Source organism: Trachymyrmex cornetzi, unplaced genomic scaffold (assembly GCF_001594075.2).
Source record: "Trachymyrmex cornetzi isolate Tcor2-1 unplaced genomic scaffold, Tcor1.1 scaffold637, whole genome shotgun sequence".
Classification (NCBI taxonomy): Eukaryota; Metazoa; Arthropoda; class Insecta; order Hymenoptera; family Formicidae; genus Trachymyrmex; species Trachymyrmex cornetzi.
Genome location: NW_017299956.1, coordinates 609,010 through 628,850, shown reverse-complemented (window position 1 = coordinate 628,850; position 19,841 = coordinate 609,010). Strand labels below are relative to the sequence as shown.

Genomic DNA, 19,841 nt, shown 5'->3' with positions numbered 1-19,841 from the left:
TGGCTAAATTCTTAGATACTTCAGTAAAATTATTCTTTTCGTGATTCTATGTCATTTTATCATATATTTTTATTAATAAAAAAGCAATATAGTATATCACAGTAAAAGAAACCTCATGTATGCCACCAGTGATTAAGGCTAGGAGTAGCATCGAAGGATTATAGATACTTTTTTTGTACTTAATTTTTGAAGAATTTGTAAATAAAAAAAATGACGCATAATATTGTTATATGTTGCGATGTAAGTTTAAATATTAGCGCCGTTATTTCAAGTCTGTTTAAAATTAAAAATTTTACGTTCCATCACTTTATGTTTTACGACGGTGCGCTAACGTTACGTCTTTCCCGCTATATATTTTAATTAGATTCTGAGGTGGTCTGGTTTACGCGCGCCGGTGTCGCTTGAATATTCCATACCGCCGCGCTGGGTCATCGGCTTGCGCAATATAGCCTCCATTGCCTGATAATTATTAGGGAGGGTTTCAGCCCTCGACGCCTCTTTGTAGGTGCGAGGCGCTCGCTTGGACGAAATAGGGCCGTAAAGGGTCTGTTCTCGTTGAGAAGGAGGGTAGGCAGGAGTGAAATTTCGTGCGTGTTCGAGCCCATACGGCCACCTTGGTAAAGAAGGCCAGATGTTTAAGGTCACTGAAGATCAACCTTAGCACACAAGAATTACTGGCGGATTTTTGTAACTACGTTGATATATGTTCCATTAAAATTGTATTAATTTGTGACATAGTAATGCTTGAAAGATAAAATTATATGTCTAATATTTTGAATTAAAAAATTATGAAAATTGTTTTTATATAACATTTCAATCACACGAATACCTATGGTTGTATAATTCCATGAAAAATTTACATCTTTCTTTTAACTTACGGAGATAGATTAGAAATTTAAAAGATAAACACGTAAAATAGTTTGAAATGGAAATTAAATTTTTGTTCTGTGAGAAACTCGGAGCAATTATTTTTTCTCGAAGTGCAGTATTCATGCAATTGTGCGATATAATTACTTGGCGCAGAATTTACCCGTTCGGACAGTTTGCATATTCACTCTGGACAATTGCAAAGAGGTTGTAATAAACGTTAATAAAGGTCGTGCATTCCGGCGAATAGTTCATGTTGTAACGAAGAAAATGAATTTAAATAATTTTATTTTGCTCCATAGAGAGAGTATAATTTTCAAAAAATTGTATCGAAAATTTTCATTAATGTACGAAGTCGTTAATAATTATCGTTAATCAGATACTGATTTGCATGGCATTTATGCAAATATTTAATATCGCAATTATTCTTGGCAAATATATTATGTTGCGGTAATGATTTTAATTTAAAAAAGGGATCAAATTTTGCAAATAATTACGTAACGAAGGGAAACGGAATAATTCTTCCTTTCTGTAATTTTGCTTTCTCGAATTCTTTCTGGATCTGCAATTTTTGCTAATTAAGGTGAAATAAAGTCAAAAAGTAGACAAATAAAACCGATATAAAGAAACTTAAAAATTTAGAAATCATCCGTGCGAAATAGTTATGTAATATAATCCTCGAAAATCATCGCCACAATTTTGCTCTTTGCTCTTTGAAAACCGTCATATTTGTCTCTCTTTGATTATACATATTTCTTGCATGTTGCTGAAAGATAAAATCATGGCGTCTAGCATTTTAAATAACAAAATTATGAAAGCTATTTATAACATTTCAATCGTAAGAAGTCGTGCAATTGCATGGAAAATTTATATATTTTTTAACTTACAGAGATTAGATTTTTCCAAGAGACAAACACATTAAATAATTCAGAGCAAAATTATAAATTTGCATTATATGAATATATGCAAAAAGTTTTAAAATTCTTTTTCTATTAGGAGACAAAAAAGAACTCGTTTATTGTAGTGAGGGTTGAATTTTATTTTTGAAGAGAAGAATTGCTTCTTATCATTAAAACACACAAACGCACTTAATTAAAATTACTTGCAAAAGAGAAGAAGTAATAAACCGCATCAGTAGTTTTCGAAATCGAGGGATTTCTACAGACACCAGTGGGCAGTAAAGGCAAAGTCAAATTTCGTGGACGGTGGCGCGAATTCGACACGAAACGAAGAGCGTGGAGTACTAGCGGCAGAGGTTGACCGAGGAGAGGAGAATCATGGTGGATGAGAGCGACGAGGGGGAGAGGAGGTGGATGGGTGGACGGGTGGCTGCAACCCATCGAAGAGAGGGAGAAGGGGCGAATAGGGGTAGAAGGGGGTGGAATTTCGCGCGTGCTCGGCTTTATCCCCCTTGGCTGCCGCCACCGTCGCCGCCGCCGCCGCTACCACCGCTGGATGCTGAGGGTAGCTGGACCGCGCGCGTGAGGTGTCAGTTCTGCGCGCGATCTCCTCCCTGAAGGTGTCAACCTGTTCGCGATCTGTCTCAACGTGTTCGCCAGAGTGATAACGCACAATCGGAAGTACGCACACTTCCCCGCGATTCTTATCTTCTCTTATAATCGCTCTCTCATCCGTTCTCCCTCCTCGTTTTCTCCCTGCATTTCAACGACGAGCTGTTGTGAAACGGAACTCTCAGTGAAACGCTCGAGGGTCCCCTTCTTCTGGACGCGGGCAAGGAAAACCACACATTCGAGCCTGGCACGTGACACGCTTCAGCTGGCGACGACTATCATGCTGGCCGGGATCTTCAAAGGCAACAATGTACGTGAAAAATCGTTCGCGATAGGAAGTTCGGTCGCGTGCGTACTGCATTTCCTTGCCAATGTGCATGCAGTCGTGAAATTAGAGAGGGAGGAGGACGTTAGTGGTCGTGTCTATCAAAAAGAAGGAAACAAGATTGTTGAGGATGTATTAACCCTCGAACATAGCAATTGTTTTCGGTACCTTTGGACGATACACATGGGTTATTCGTGTCCGACTCGATTTAAGTCTCTTAAAGTGCTCGAAAAATTCTGCAAAAATTCTCATATATTCTTTAAGGTCTCTACTAAATCATCTTGCTATGCAAACAATGGAAAAAATGTTTAGGAAAATTATGGAAATTACTTTCTGCACCAGAAAAAGAAAATAGGTAATTCAGTTTTAATAGAAAAATTGTAACTTTGATTTTCGAAGAAAAAAGCAGTTTTTGATTTTATTAAAGTACAAAAATGGTTATTTTTAATGCATGGACACAAAATATCCATGTGTGATGTTCGAGGATTAATATCAGCGGTATTAGTACCAAAATACAAGAGATTATTTAAATCATATTGCTTTCTAATTAACTGTAAAGTCCACATTTCTATAAAAACAATTGCAAGTAAATTTGACGTTGCAAATTATAAAAGAAAAATATTTTTTTAGACGATGAATACATACTCGTCGCTTTATTATTTTATAAGTTGATAATAGAACAAATCATTAAGCGACATTATAATAAAGCAACATTATTCTAAATATTTTGGTATTAGTTTAAAGTTTAACAGTTGGCATTATTTTATAAAACGAATATGGTATTTATTATCATGTTAATATTTAAATTCTCAATGGATTATTAAAGCGACTAAATCACATCTCTGTTATTTTACATACCACTATACATCATCAAGCGCGAATTATAGCATCTGGCATTTCGCATTTCGTTCAAGTATTATTCAGTCTTTATTCCCTCGATCTTTCACAAAGCACGATGCTGAGAGAATTGTGCTCGCGATGTCGATAATTGCACATTGTGGTAGCAGGTGTTATGACATATCGATATGTCTATACGCTCTATTCCGCAGTACGGATTTTGTACTGTGATATTATTACAGACGCTGACTATATTCTACCTTTCTCTTTTCTGTCGTATTTAATAACGCAAATGGAGGCGTGAGATTTTTCCACGCGTTTGTCATCTTCTCGGATCACTTTTTAGATTACATCTTCTATACATATCTTTTCTATAATGCATCTCTGTGCATCTACCTACTATTTATTATTTTTTATCTTAAAACCTTGCCATTTTTAGCATTATCCACGTTATTCTTAAAAAATTAAAAATGATTTCTTTATTTGAGTTGCATGGGTCTCATTTAATTTAAATTAAATCTCATTTATACACATGCTACATTCAATTATATTTAAAACTTAGAAACAAAATTTATTTTTTATAATTATCGACTATAACAACAAACGTCGTACATTTAATTATCATATTATATGAGATGCAGAAACAAACTATGAGTGCTTTCCATTTGGTGACACAAATATCATTTATCTTTGTTATTCTCTAGATGTCAAAAAAGATAAAATGATGCTTGTGTTGACGTGTCATCAAATAGAAAGCACCTCATATCAAATGCAAGATGTAAATCTTTGTTCTTACAAGTACAAGTCTTTTAATGACACCACTCGTGTATCATGCACAGCATACTCGATCGTTTCGTCGTTTATAGCAGTATCTTTTTCTTATTATCATGTTAACTAATCGGCCATATTTTCCCATTGGTAAAATGGACTCTAGTGTCCTACTAAAAAACCGAACGGAAAATCCTATCGTGCTGACATGCGGATTAAACATCGCGTTTGCTCTTTGCGCGTCGCAATATTCCACGTTAATAACGCCACGCGAACGAACATCGTTAGCGAATTTATCCTGCGGCGCGCTTGAATAAAGAGAATTATCGTAGGCAGATACGGCGGGCCGTATATCGTCGAGGCAGGCTCCTCAGGTGGCGATAATTTATCAGACTCGAGTAACTCGACCGCTCTCCGCGGATGATTAATTAATGTCAGAGGCAGCGTTCGCTCTCTCACTCCCAATTTTCTCTCCTCTCTATCAACCATCGCGATGGCTGTTCGATAATTTTTATTATTCCGGCCAGCACTATCTCACGATTTATGCCATGTCGATCTCACGACCAGAACTGAAAGTACAGGGAAAAAGTAAAATAAATCACTCTTTCAAAATTTTCACCATACTGTGGCAGATCGGACAAAACTTTTCAGAGGATCGTATAAAAGCTATAATAAAAAGTAATTAGCTAAATTTATTTATTTAGAGATGTAACATTTATATCGAATGATTTTGAGATATATAATTGCGCATATGTGGTGTTTTACAAATTTGGTATCTATCTTTTAATTTGTATGTGTATAGGTATATTGTATATATATATGTATATGAGAATAGAACAGCAGCGGTTTTAGTGGTCGACCACTGGAATTTATGTTTCTGGGTAAAATAAATTAATACACTTTATTGTACAATATAGCGATAATAACTACATAATTACAAACTAATTGCATTATTCATTAAGCTTGACGATCACTTAATATTCCCATGTTTTTCTTCTTTTTATTTTTAAATAATACGCTTTTTGTGTGAAATCAATAGCGTTTCAAACTGGAAGCTGTCTGTTAACTTAACGGTTAACCTACCTGAAAATTAAGTTATCTCTATCAATAATCCCTAGCATACGTCTTCTTCTTCGGTTTCATGCGAATTATTAAAGATATCGTGTAGCTTGCACACTTTCGCATCGCTTTTACGATCGGCGTCGGTATCTACCTTAGAAGGAGCATAGTCCATGGAACCATGCCTTTGGTTTTTACGCTCGACAAAGTTTTCGTCGGCTCTTTGTTCCTTATCTCGTGTTTCTGAATAAAACACATACGCGTATGTGGTGAAAATGAGCTCATTTGAATCTACGGTCCGTTTAGTGCGCCAAAAACTGGAACGAACTCAATAACCTGGTTTAAGCCTCTCGTCCTCCGCGAGTACGTAACTACTCGAGTGACGTTTTTTGGCACAGAGAAACATTTTAGCGTGGGTTTGATATTACCACTTCAAGAGAATATGCGAGAGAGAGAATGTTATTAATATAAACAATTCAAAGAGGAATTTGCATCGTCAGATCTGCTGGACCACATTGTTCGTGGAAACTAATACATCTCGTCTTAAAATTCTCGTTTTCCTTCGTATTATCTCTATTAAAAATAAATTCGTATTTTAATATAGTAAATAGTTAAATCAGAAATGTAGTTCTTAGATGGATTTGTGAGAGCTGTATTACAGTAACGAACATTTTAATTCGATTGTGGCAGAGTGATAATGTGATAGAGTGGCATTAAAATTCTATCACTAAAACTTCAACGATTGTGTCGTCAAAATGGTCTCATTACAAATTGTATTTCCAATCTTGCGACGATATTTGAAATAAAAGCAAAAATATTTTTACCGAACGATATAGAGAAATCATAAAATAAACACAAGTTTACGTGCTCGTAACTTACACCGTCATATTCGTTTCAGTTTGCGCTATAGTAAAGTGGAGCAAGAGTTTAAATAAAATCGCTCCAAATTTTTTTATTCGGCATAACTAGAGCGCACGAAAAATATTACACAAAGTACCGTTGTGGTCGTGTTAATTATAATACATATTATTGTAACTAACGACTTTTTTTTAATTATGTTTTAGTATTACTAAAATTAATTTCAGGCTCAGTTGATCGTTATTTACATTTTCACCGATAATGATTGCCGTTTTAAGAAAACCTTCAGGAAAATCTTAATATCGACGGAAATATCATATATCAATTGCAGCAGCTAAAATTTCGTTCAATTCACCGAATTTTTAATGAAATCTTTGACAATCTTGTAACATTTCCCGTAACATCGACGGCATACATGTCATTCCCGCTTGCAAAGCCCGTAAAGTATTTTTTATTTATTGCAGTTATATAGAAATATATATAGCTTCGCGCAGGCGTCCGAGGTATTTTTTCATTAAACACGATTTTGACTCAAACAGGAACGCACAGATGGTCTGCGCGAACACGGAAATAACATTTTGTGGCCCATGCGGTGTGGCTTCGCGCAAGGAAATCGAATTTCGGGAGCTCGAAAAGGATTGCATTAGCTGTTTTTCAGCGACAAAAAAATTAGGGGCCGCGGTGGCGATTCTGTTCGCGTTAATTGCTTTAACCGGTTCGCGTTTCTCACAATTAACGGTTTCGCATTTCGTGCTTATTATATCTGCGACTTTTCTGCCTCCTGACGCGAAATGCGTCGAAGGTCGACTTTTTATCTCTTTTGATTTTCACGTCCATTGTTTTCTGCAAAATTGATCAATTTAAGGGGATCCTAAAGCAAAGCTCGAACTCCGAAAAATCACTAGATGTCGCGCCGCGCACCGCACATCGACATGTCTTTTTATACTACCACAGCAATATCTCACGCAGCCTATGATACACGCAGTCACACATACGTGTCAATTTTCGTACAACGAATTCGTCGCGATAAAGGGTCTAAATCTAATTCTAAGAACTCGACGTTGTATGTTCGTGCAAATTACGTGACCGTGAATCATTATTTCGTACGTACAGGTTGCAAAACTTTCATATCAAGCAAATGTTGTTTCAAATCCGTGAAAGAGAAAAAGAGTATTCGCAATACAAAAATTGTACGTATTTTAGTCGGTAATACAGGACTTTAGGATCCCCTTAAGAGAACAAAGTATCGTGCCTGCGCGCGAGTATATCAAATATACGAGAAAATCCAATTTAGGTAAATGAGAATGAAATATCACTCGCCCGAATAAATTCGATCAAAAGTAACGCGGCATTCTGTATGGCCCAGATAAATCCTTTTGAGATCGATCGGACAAAGCCACGCTACGTCGAAACTTCACGATCTCACTTTTATCCTTGGCGTGGAAATCAGTTTCATTTAACGTAGCGAACATCAGAGATTCTCGCAGCGCGTTTTATTTGAGAACTTTATCGACGGATTGACCAGATTCTCCAGTTGATGCGAAAAGAGGAAATTTCTTATGCAGCTCTTCTCGCGTGGAAATAAGGATCCGAAACGATCCCAACGTATTTTGATTCCACTTTCAAACACGTGAACTCGTCCTTTCTCTGCCGGTGATTCGATGAAACGCTTTCTCCTGCTCCCACGAAAAAGGGAAAAACTTTCTCGAACAATCTTAATCGGAGATGCATAATAAATACGTAACATTATACAATGCATTGCGCAGTCCTTTTTCGTGTTTTATTCTAATCCTTTTTCATATCTTATTCTAATCGGATCTGCGTAAAAAGAGCGGAAAACGCATCTCGCGAGAGAAACGGAAAATTGCGCAAAATTGATTGACCTTTCAGCATTCCGCGGATGCCGGCAACTTATAAAACTTCTTAACCAGCCACTCGAAGAAAGAGTTTTCTCGTCGCTCCTTTTTACTGTTCGTTCCATAAAAAATGGAGAAAGCAAGCGAAACTTGCTCCTACCCTCGCTCTTTCGTTCTCGCCATTTCTCTCTCTCTCTCTCTCTCTCTCTCTCTCTCTCTCTCTCTCTCTCTCTCTCTCTCTTTCGCGCGCGCGTTTCCGTTTCCTCTTGTTTCACTAGACCCAACCGTCGTCGCCTCGTATCCGCTTCCATTGAATTTTACTACGAAAAGTTTGTACGGATCTCTCATAGAGTATGAATAATCCAAGAAATTATTATGAGATTTAACTGAGAATCTATCAAACGTTGCTCCATGATCGACATTCATTCAAGTTTAACAACTGTCTAAGCAAACTATGATTAATAAATAAAAATTAATGGAATTTTAATTGTAATTACATTTATTATATGTAATCTAGTTATATATATATATATATATATAAATATTGGTATTTATTATTTAGAGAGATTTGCTTTTATTCATTTTATTTCTTTTTAAACTTTAGTTTAAATTTAAAAAGCTCTACATTATATAGATTTTTTAAAGAATCAAGCTATTTATATAAATTTATATTATCGTGTTTCGCATAAGGATTAAAAGTCGTTGGAAGCTCGAGCTCCTCTTGCGGATGACAACCTAAAATTTAAGCCGCGTCATGGAATCCCAGAGCGGTAGCTTCCCTTTGACAGCGAACATTAGAACAAGAGTATCTAACTACGTCGCTAAATTCTATCAGGAGGGCGCGTTAATAGCATAATGGAACATCCTAGTAGTGCGCGCGTCGCGTTTTGCACTGGATATCCGAATAATTTCTCCATGAATATCCAAGGTGTCTGCATATCGATCCAGTGGCACAACTCTTTCTTTCTTCGTCACGTCCCTTAAAAAATTTCGCTCGAACGCGCGTAATTACCGGCAGACTCGTTAACACGCGAATGAAGAGATTCCATGAAAAAGGTATTCGCAATAGGATATCTATTAATACTCGACGAAATTAAAAGCGAGCCGCGTGTGCAGATGAACGAGAGATTTGTCGAGGAGCGTGCTAGACAGATCAATGTTATATTCTCGATGCGAAATGGAGATAGATAGATAGATAGATAGATAAAACGTTTATTGGCATTCTAGGGCATTCTTTTAAGAATATAAAACAGAGCTAATAAAAATAAACAAAAAAAGAATTTTAGAACAATAATATGAGATAGAATCTATATTAATTTTAATGATAGATTCTTTAGTGAAATTAAATTTATTTTTTTCTTATGAGAAATTTGTGAAAGCAAAATATATGTACAAATGAGACAGATAGATAGATAGATAGAAGCTTTATTAATATCCTAAGGCAAGCCCTCTAAGGACACAACTTGTGAATGTAATACATATACAGAGAGAGAGAGAGAGAGAGAGAGAGAGAGAGGGAGAGAGGTAGAATCTTTTTTAAAAAGGGGATGGATACGTCAAACGAATAGTTTATTAGAATATAGGTCGCGTGGAATTACGCGACGCGCGTTTTGTTGCTCTCGCCCGGTTTCGCGGAGCCCGGGGCGGATTCCTCGCATGTACGTGCGCGCATAACTAACGCGTTTCAATTGGGATCGTGCAAAAAGGACAGGCACGTGTGGACGTTTTTCATACTCCACGTGTAACATCGCTGATACCGTGGAGTAGTGGTATCGTGAAAGCGTGTACATCATCTCACAATGCATTCTACGACCTAATTTGACGATTTATGAAAAGCTGTTTCTATAGTGGATAGGATGAAGTCTTTTTATAGATGAAGATCTCAACAATTTTGTATTCTTACTCGGAAATTATATGACACATTAATTCTCTGAAATTAGGAGTGATTGATAAGGAAACTTTGATAAAAATTATAAACTTTAGCATATTTGGCGACACACAGAATGCTTTAGAAATCTCAATCTTAATTTTAATGATAGATTCTTTGATATCTAAATTTTTTTTTTCTTAAAAAAATTTATAAAGACAGCTTTTATTGAAATTATTTAATACTTAGCATTCTATATATCCGCAATTCCAATATGAATTACATTCTGAAGAAATATAAAATATACGTTTGAAAACAATCTTTAAATTAGTTCTACTGCAACGAATTTAAAATTCGCGAAAGAGGTCGGTATGCAATCAAAATTTCGTTGAAGATAAGACGACTAGAAATCCACATAAAATCCGCAGATGAAAAGAGTGATGCATTGAAACATATCAAAGCGTATTTAATCAACCTATCAATTATTATCGAGCGTTCAAATCCCTCAAAAATTAAGAGAAACGTAATTCCGTTTTTACGGAGTTTGTCGTCGTCATAGTTGCGATGACGACCGTATCTCTACAGGATATTTTACGTATATATAACTACAGGATTACGTATCCGCTTTACATTAATTACGTAGACGTAACTCAATCTCGGAGATTTAATTTGTTTTCAATTTATGCCCGCTCTCCCTCTCTTTCTTTCTCTCTTTAGAGTATAATTGAGGAGAACGAAGCTTTCTCGATAGAAAAGATTTATTTCATTCTTCACGTAACCCTTTCTTTTCCAGTCGCACATTAGACAATACCTTTTATTTTTCCATTTTTATTATTTTATACGCATTTAATTTTTTGTTCTAGTTTATATTCTTCTGTAGCTCACGATTTAAGTCAAATTACTGAAGTTCCTGAAGGATCCGTGAAGTATCTAATTTATTCCAGTCACGTCAAAACGGATCACGAAAATGTACTTAAGACTTCTTTCTTGATATATATATATTCTATGTTGAATATATATATATATATTCAACATAGAATAGTTAATTCCGGGTGAGTGCGAGCGCGGGATAATTGCATGGGATCACGCGGTTGGAGGTATTCAACGCGAACGCGTTTCGTAGTTGGTCGTTCTCACGCCGCTATCGGCCGGATCGATACATCGAAACGGTCATATCCGACTCCATAATTCAGCGTTTATTACGTAATCCTTTAATTCACGCCGATATAAATTAGAATAAGCCCGACGGGGCGAGGCTGTCCGAGTGGATCTTCGTGTCCCGGGGATATCCGCGTGCGTAACGATGCGAGCATGCGATAGCGCACTCTCGGAGCATGATTTATCGTTTGGCGAAGGAGACGGCGATAATTCTTTAGCAACGTGACGCGCGCGATCCATGCATACGAATTCGACGTGTGTTCGTCATGTTTGATAAGCTTCCGGAGATATAATTCATTCGTTTGTCGCGAACGTGCGTCCTCATCTAAAATCTGTTAAAGCTACGCTTCTCTCTTCAGTTCGTTATGCAACTGTCGAGGCTTAAAGTTGAATTGCGTCAACATGAACAATTTAAATCAGGCTGAATAATTCATTGTTACATCATTGTCGGGTGACATTTGCATTTGCAAACAGAAAAAAGATTTGATTCCAATTAACATTTATTGACGTCGATGTGACTTCCTAGAAACAAAATTCTGCATTTTGTGATATAAATTATGATATGTAAGTTGTTAAAGAAAGTTGTAATCTAAGAGTTGAAATATGGCAGAGTCTGTGGAATGCATCTCTGCAGAAACGTGTTAAAAATAGATTGAGAAGGAAATATAGCTGCAGGCTCAAACTTCTCCTCTGAGAATCACGCACCAACAAAGTTTCTTTACTTTTGGAAAACTTAGAGATTTAATTAATTAAATATTTTTCACCTGAATATTCTCATCATTTTTTTAAGGTACTTATTTCAAGTTTTAATAACAAATAACAAATTATTCTTATAAGACTTTTGAAAAGAAATGAATAAATTAGTGATAAACTAGAAATATACATACATTAAAATTATTTGATTAATTTTATATTATCTTAAAATTACTCTCTCTCTCTATTAATAATTAAAGAATTACCTTAACTTCATTTAAAAAAAGGAAGCGCTTAATTTTAAGATATTAAAATGTTTTACTTCTCTCTGTCTCCATTTTTTAAACACTTACAGATACAGTTTTAAACTTTTTCAATAAACAAAACACTATGCATTTTAAATCTAAATACATAGTATTTTATTTATGAAGAAAAAGTTTAAAAGTAAAACATCTTTAAGTTTTTAAAAAATGGAAACGAGAACAAAATATTTTAATATTTTAAATTAAAAAAACACTTCTTTTTTGAGTGTACTTTTTTATACATGTATTTAAATTTCATCAAACAATAATTTTTATCGTACAGTACAATCTTTGATAATTACCACGATTTTAATGGCGTCGTGCATCTCTAATTCTTGTCTCTAACTTGGCAATTGATTTAAATGCTTTTTATCATCTTTATCATCACGCTGAAAGAAATGGCGCTGCAGGGGCGGCCCGCAAAAGCGTATGCTGCTCTCGCTTCGCGTGCATAAACCGCCTTAATGCTTCTATCGTGAGAGTGTATCATCGCTCTCTGCAAATGACATCTCCGCCATTCATCGTACCTTATCCATGTTTTGTCCATTGTGCCGTCGTACGCAACAAAAGCGCTTTAACGATTTAATAGAGAAAGAGACTCCTTTCGTTCTACTCGCAATTTTCCTTCAGCATCGTAACCGCCAGAACTCGATCGCCATTTTCCTGCGAAGGTTCTTCCCCACGTTCTCTCTATCACACGCGAATCACATAACAAAAGTAAATTACGGTACGTCGATTATAATTACCATACGTTAATTACGATTTTAATAGCGATACGAATATATGTTTCGTCTCTATCTCTCTCGTATCTCTTTCTTTACATCGAAAGGCACCTCGCGTTGCATTAATTAACGCGCTACCATTTATTGTAATATCTGTATATGTTCTGCATAGAGCAGCGACGTCACTTTGAAACACAATACCCATCTTTGAAACCGTATATTGAGCTGGGTCGTAATTGTACCGACAATGAGCGTGCGTTCTGAAACCTGGTAATCGATTGGCGCGAATTGGCGTTCTGTACATGCGGATGTGTGTGCGTTTGTACGAGTTTGTACGCCATTGGAAATACAGGCAAATTAATCGCAAATAGTAATGGATTTTCATGGCAAACGGCTGAATTTTTCCTGCATTAATCCCGCACGTTAATTTCGCGCATCATGACGTGGAGAAAATCGCGAAACGTGACGACCATTTAGAAATATTGGATGTTATTCGGTATCTCTGAATATTTTTCATTGGAGGTACATTTCGTCATTGTCGAACGTTATTATTTCAGAACGAAAAATCTTCGAGTGCCATTATTGCTTTATTTCCGCGACGTTGGAACTTCTTAATTTCATAATTAATCTTCCATTAACTCGAGACTCACATGAATCCTTCGAAGCTTTCAGCTCCGAATCAATTATCGAACGTTCCTCTGGCCGTTGCCAGGACATTTTGCCACGTATTCAATGAGAGCAGCATTCGAGACGGGTTAAAAGTAACCCCGCATCCACCTCGCGCGCATAAACCGCCTTAATGCACCCTCGGTAGCAGGCCATTACACCACGCATCCCCGCGTCCCCTTCTACCTCTGGCTTTTGGTTGCACAGTACTCGGCACTCGCGCATGCACGCAACCATCCAGACACACACGCCAGCCTATGTGCACGTATAACCGCCACCGCCTGCTCTTTACGCATATTTACGCCATATCGACCAGGTAGTGGTAGTAGTATAGGTGAAATTTACACTACGGCGGCCGATACATTATTTCCACGAGCATTAACGCGCCGACATTATTGCACTCTCCCCATCCTCACTTTGCATCAACCCATCGTGGTCCTCTTCCTCCTCGAACCGACCGCCGGGAATTGCACGACTTCCCTCGACAATGGATCATCACGTCTTCGTACGTGTCAGTGAAAGGAAAAAAATTCGCCTGCCAGCAGGGCTGCGAATGCCTGAATATCGCTTCGAGGATGTATGCTACTGCTTGTCCTTTGTCGTCGGGGATCGCGCTTTAGAATAGCTCGTTTTCACCGCACAATTGTCGCCTGTGACAAGCAGCTAGCGATATTGCTCTCGGCTAATGTATTCTCATGAAAAACGAAGAAAATAATTTTCTTTTTCTTGGATAATCAGTCGTGGGCGTTATGACGATTTTTATACTAAACTCGATAGGAATAGAGTGAATTTATATTGTAATATAAAAATATAGAGAGAAAAAATATATATGTAGGATAAAAAAATATATATTTGTTTTATTTTTTCTGTTAGGAGCGAAGTATATTTTCTGATCGTGTTATTTTTCGCTATTTTGTATAAACTATCCTGTTCGAATTCACCGTTTTAATATGCATCTTTTATGTACATGCGTTACTGTGTATTCGCGTGTTGCAGAAATTAGCGATTAAAAAGCATGGAGATTTTTAATTTATTAATTCGCGACAAGTGAAAACTTTAACGAATTGGAATCTCTCAGAATCGCGTATATTTGCATCTATTAATTATTTATCTGTCTCTTTCTCTCTCATTCGATGATATTTGCACGACAGGCAAATTCCGATACCGAGATCCCTTCTTTCCGGTGTGAGAGACGGTGGAATGAATTTTCACTCTGCGATGTTGATGGCCGTGGAACATACGTCGATACCTTTTATTGGTGCCTGCTTCTCGTGTCGTCACCCACTCATATTTTTGCCAAGCGATGTATGTTCTCTTCTGCTCTCGCTTTTGCCTCTTTTTCTCTGAAAATTCAACACCGAGCTCTGATGTAACTGGGACCGTTTTAACTGCCGATAGTGTCTACAAAGATATTGTGATCTGAGACAATATTTACCGGCTGGGTATACGAACAAACATGTAATAAAAATGAAATTAATAGAAATTTATGTATTGTGCCAAATTAAAAATTCATTAAAGTTACAGTTTTATTTGTTAAATATATTAAAATCAAATTTTTTGAAGAATCCAGTGTCAACATTTGTTTTGAGAGCGTTGTTTCTCTTCAATGTTTTTTTTTTAGTCAAAAGGGATCTTCTATAATTTTCTTCAACTTTGAGAGCCATTTTCTTTTTTAAAAAATAGAAATTGTTGCCAAAACTTATCGGCGTCATTTTAATATTTCTGACGTAGTATAACGTGAAAATTGGAAGAATACTTCGAATGCTTTCTGTGAGTTTTGAAACGGTTTTGGACATGACCGGCATTCTTGAACAGGTCGGCGATCTATTTTCGTGTCTATATATGTCTATATGTGTCTCTATGTATTCACCAACGTGCATGCATGTTCTGAGTTGCGACCACTTACAGACATCGAACAGTCGCAAGTAGTTTCAGGACTTTGCCCGCGCGTCGGTAGACCCGATATTGGAATTTATGAATAATTCCAAAAGCTGCGGCAACTGTACCAGGCTTTTCTATCCGGAACACGAGGAGAAAAGATATCGTTACGCTTCATCTCGTTTGCGTAATACGAATACAGTGAGGTCTCAACATTGCTATTGCAAGCGTGAGAAACACCAGTTTACGATTTCTTATCAGGAAATACTTGACGGTTATTTCTTTCAGTATTATAAATAAGTAAAGAAAGACAGCTATAACCTATTGCTTGTAATACGTTTCCTGCATTTTATAAAATTTAAATTTTGATATTTTAGGTAGATATCTCAAAGTATCATACGTATTTATTGTAATTTTAGATATATTATAAATATTATGATGTGGCCCTCATAATATTAGTAATATTTTAAAAGTTATTAATCTGTTAAATTAAGCAATGTATTAATCTGTTAAACGTTAATTCGTTAAGACGTTTAAATTTATCACGAAAACACGATTGCTTAGAAGAGTGTTAAATTTTTATTTTCCAAAGAAGAGCAAGAAACAAATATTACTTTTTCTAGATGTAATATTCAAATTTTGTGTGCTTTCAAAAATTATCGTTTGCAACTTTTCGATTCTCCTGTAGAGGCACTATCATTTGTTGCAAACTATGTGAAAACTCTCGAGGACTTGTTACAGTTTTGCTTGTAGACTTGATAAAACAAGAAAAAAGTACATTCTAAGGAAGAAGGTCGTTGTTTAGAATAGGTTCGCGAGGTGCGGGTACTTCGATATTGCGTGTGTAACTTGAAATGGCTACACGACTCGCCTAACTGGCGCAGTTAACTACAGCGTGTTAAGTTCATTGTTGTTACTTCTAAAATTTCATTCCAAAGTTTCACAGCTCGACACGACGAAGCTTACAGTAATCGTAACAATTGTGCAACACCTTACACGAAGAAACGTAGTCGAAGCACCTTAGAATAATTAGTATTACTTTCGTCGGTCTTTACGAAAGATTCTAAGTATGATATAGGTACGACACCGAAAATAAATGGTTTCTTTGATTATCCTTTCATAATTCATTATAAAAAATTTATTCCAAGAAATTGGAAATTTTGATCTAAATTACTAACAATAAATTATTACAAAGAACTTTCAATATTGAAATAATTATAATTATAATAATGTAGTGGCTAATAAAAATACGGCGCAATTATTAGAGAGAGAATGAAAGAGATAGAGAGAAAGAAAGAAAGAGAGAGAGATAGAGAGCGCAAATTTCTTAACATATAAAATATATTTATAAGATACATTAATTTCAAATATCGAACGTTTCAGCTTCTTTTTAAGTCATCTTCAGCGAAAAACTGAAACAGAAACGATAGGGAGGAATAGGAATGCGGAAATCTCAAATTGCTTGATAAAACATGCTGATATTTGTTTCCGTTTTCTCATTGTAGGATATGTCTTTACAAATAATATTATATAACTGTATGATTTTAAGAAAAATTTTTATTCTCTTTATTGGAGTATTGAAAGTCTTTCAAAATATATATTTGAATGGCCGACGACTAAATTTTTTGCAATGCGTTATACGAGTCGATACTTAATCACGTTGTTTTCACAGTTGATTACGAATGTCTCGACGTAGAGCGTTTGTAAGAGCATATTTTATATTCGCTTATCTTCAACCATTGCACTAAGACATCTGGCAAGTCTAGGGAGAAGATATCTTTCTGTCTGCTCCATCTTCTTTACATATATGTATAGCGTTGAACAACGTAGCACACCGTATATTTTACAAGTTTCTTCCAAGTTTCGCAATACTTGTGCGATTTTATCCCTTTCTCGGAATATTAACAAAAAAACTTGGCAAAGCTGCGAAGCAATTTACGAGCACAACGAGATTTTCTATTTTCTTTTTTTTTCCCGTTTTTTTATTTTCTTGAGCGAAGTCGATAAAAGCGAGAACTCCCGATGGAGTGGTTGAAACGCAATTTTTGCAGAACTTCGGTCCTTTCTGCGCAAACTTTCGGCGCTGATACTTTTTCAAATCGATTGAATTACGGAGGAGTACCTTCCGTCAAACTATTTCAATGCGCTCTTTAAAAAGCGCATTAAAGGATCACGAAGTTGGGCACTACGCCGTTTAGCTCATGAGATTCTATAGGAATAAGAATAAGAGTCGCGGACTTTCGTCGATAAAATATTGGGTAACTATAACGACAGTATTCAATAATATTATCAGACATTACGTTATATGAAAATCAATTATACAAAAAATCAAATGTTTTTGAATAGAAATGTCACACAGATATAATAATATATATTTTTTAAAAATAACATATATGTTATACGTATTGTATATTTTTAAGTTCTCCAAGCCAATATTTATTTTGTAAAACATTTTGTTTGATAAAATGATCGCATTTAAAACATTTCTTTTGCATATGTTGAAAATTTTTTTCGTGCTGATTGAATTATACTTTTGCATCTAGATTCTATAGAAGAATTGTTCTATCTTAGCGAAGAAAATTTCTAACAATTGTAAAATAATAGAGAATAATGAAAACAGCTCACAATTGAATAAAACAATTTAATTAAAGAAGGGTTAAGAGTCAACGTTAGTTATTATCCGCTAATGTTTAATAATTCTTATATCTCAAGTGACAATTAGAACAGACGTTTCAACCTACAATTAGATCATCTTCAATAAAAAATAAATAAATGTTTAATTATTTATAATGGTTTTTTATAGTATCTTCTTTTATTTAGAAGTACAAGTTTTTTGCACAGATTTCTGCTGTCAATCTTCATTATGTCTTTAAATCTGGATCCCGCGGGACAGACGCTGTTGTGTCTAATCAATAATTGAGAATATCTAATGGATATTTGTGTTAAATAACTTCTTGACGGAACCGCTTAAAACACGATTCGCGGCGAATTTCCCCGAGCACGAGGGACAACATGCTCTTTTCCCGATCGACTGCGAAACTGACTGCGATTCCCCGAGGACACACAGCAACGTTTCCGTATTTTCAGGACAGTTCGACGACGAGGGCGATAAAGTGAAATGGCGTGGATTCCTCGGGAATGGCCGCGAGGGTCTCGTCGTTTTTACCATTATCGATAATTCCCCCCCTCCCTCTCTCTCTCTCTCTCTCTCTATCGATCGATCTATCTATCTATCTATCTATCTATATCCTTTTGTCTCCTTTGCAAAAAAATATCTCTTCCTCCATCATAATGAGACACGAGTGAGTCTTCCTTCGCTCTTTAACGCGAGTACGTATAGAGGTTGATCCACTTAAGGCATGAAACATGATTATAGCGGAAATTAGGGAAGCTACATAGGACGCTAGGAATAAATTGAACAAGTTGGAAGGATATAGGATTCCTCTTATCATGTTTTCCCCTAAGAGTGAAGTTAATTTATCTAGTGATTGATGTTTTCTTATTATTTATTCAATTTTTTATTGTTTATTACTGAATGAATTATTATTACTGAATGAATTCTACGACTAACTTAAAAACTTATAATTTTTATGAGAATTTGTTAATTGCAAGATTAAAATTGACTAAGTTAGAATACTATAGGATTACTCTTTCATCGTTTTTTATAGGAACCAAATCGCAAGTTTTTAGCTAATTAAAAAATAATTAAATAAATTATATTACTATATCGCTTATATTAGGGTAACTCCGGCAAATACGCCGCGCTGGGATTTACGCCGCAGAAGTCAGAAAAAATAGAAGGAGTGGGGGTAATTTTCTCGCAACTACTCTGTCACATGCCTTTATATTATATTAATATTGTGTTATGATTTTAGTTTCTTACTGTCAATATTGATGAAATTATTGTTAGTTGAATCGATTTGTCACTGTGTTAAGTAGCGCTATCATAAATTATAATCTACATAAAATGATTACTGTAGAACGTGCAAAAGACTTAGTGGTTATTTCGTGATACATGAGTGTAGAGGAATAGTAAAGCATGTTGTATAAAACAAAATACAAATACTTTGCGCTTGTATTCTTTGTTTAGTTTGTTGTCTTGTATATCCCACCTGTTTGGGATATACGGCATTTTTAGCGGGCGAGATTTGCTCAAAGCATACAAAGTGCGCAGATTGAATTCAGTGCACTGAATGCAATAAACGCATTACATGAAATGTGTATCTCATGTCATAATACTTGTAATACATGTATGGAAAGATTGTAATTATTATTATTTATTATTTCATATACATATTTATCATTCTTATTCCATAATAAAACTTTATAAACGCATTTTATAAGTTATTGTGTCATTTTACGTCTTACACGGAGAGAATTTTTTCTTAGAATTTACCCTGAAAATATGACAGTCGTGGGACAACATTGTATTTGAAGAATTTTAACATAAATCCCTCTCATTCATTAATAAAAC

The 19,841-nt window shown here is 35.6% G+C and overlaps 1 protein-coding gene across 2 annotated transcripts in view; it reads left to right on the top strand.

Annotated features, from left to right (window-relative positions):
• The first annotated feature begins 2,415 nt into the window (after positions 1–2,415).
• Positions 2,416–19,841, top strand: part of LOC108766863 (Down syndrome cell adhesion molecule-like protein Dscam2) — a 189,180-nt gene continuing 171,754 nt past the window's right edge. For both annotated transcript variants that reach the window (XM_018516398.1, XM_018516397.1), the window contains exon 1: positions 2,416–2,688. The gene's annotated coding sequence lies outside the window, so the exon portion shown is untranslated. The remainder of the gene's footprint in view (positions 2,689–19,841) is intronic.